Below are 1,235 nucleotides of genomic sequence, written 5' to 3' on the forward strand. Positions count from 1 at the left end.
TGTTCTTGAAAGTCCCTTCAGAAACTTCTTTACCATCTTCGATGCTTCCATTATCTCTCCTAACACGGTAGCTCTCGATGCTAAGCCTGAAAGTTTTCATGCGTAGTCATCCACCGTGTCTGTGTCTGCCATCTTCAGTTTATCGAACTCAGACATCAAAGTCTGTAACCTCGCTTCTCTCACGCGATCAGCACCTAGGTTACGGGATTTGATAGCTTCCCAAATTTTCTTCGATGTATCATGTTCTCCTATCTGAAGTATTAGCGCTTTTGGGACTGATTGAAAGATTAGAGCAATCGCCATATTGTTCTTCTTTGCATCATCACTCTCTGGATCAATCGTATCCCAAACTTCGTATAAACGAAGCATCACTTTCATTCGCATCGACCATACGGTGTAGTTGGTCGATGATAGCATCGGACATCGTATGTCCTTCTTCATCTCAAGACCTTTATCACGTTCTTGAGAATTTTTATCGTCTCCCATGTTTTGATCGAGTTACAACTCCTCTTGTAGACGATCTTCGAAACATGGAGCTCTGATACCAATTAAAGTTGCACAAACACAAAGGTTATAAGAACTTCTCTTCTTATTAGATTTAGAAACTCTCTCAAAACTAAATCTCTCAATGTGTTTCTCTTGATGTTACATCTCTCCATGAAAACTCTTTATATAGGACGAAGCTACATTTTTTCCTAATAATAATATGGAAACATTCCTAAGCTCGATATGTTTTCCTTTTTCCTTATCCCATCAAACTTCACTTTAATGAGTTAAATTTCTGCTCAATTTAATTGGAATTATCCAACATATCTATGCTGATTTATGGGGTTTTATCAGGTTTCATTTAAAAGACAACTAAATATTTAAACAATTTTAGGTTTTAAGTTAAAGTCTCAATATTATCTTCTTTATTTATTAGACCATCCACAATAGTGACAAATATTCAACACCCTCTTTTTATATATGTATATATTTATTTTTAACACTCAACATCATCTTCTTTCTCTTACATTTAACTATTCAACAATTGCTTTATTTTTAACATCTACAATAGTTTTGTTTAATAAAATTCAACGTTTACCCCCACTATTTTTAATTTAAATTTTTAATTCATATATATGTATATTTTACAATATAATAACTACATATTAATAAATATTTTATTGTAATTAACTTACATTACTAAAATGACATAATTTTCAATAAATATTGTTTTATTTTTAATTAATAAT

This window comes from Brassica oleracea, chromosome C1, assembly GCF_000695525.1.
Source record: "Brassica oleracea var. oleracea cultivar TO1000 chromosome C1, BOL, whole genome shotgun sequence".
NCBI lineage: Eukaryota > Viridiplantae > Streptophyta > Magnoliopsida > Brassicales > Brassicaceae > Brassica > Brassica oleracea.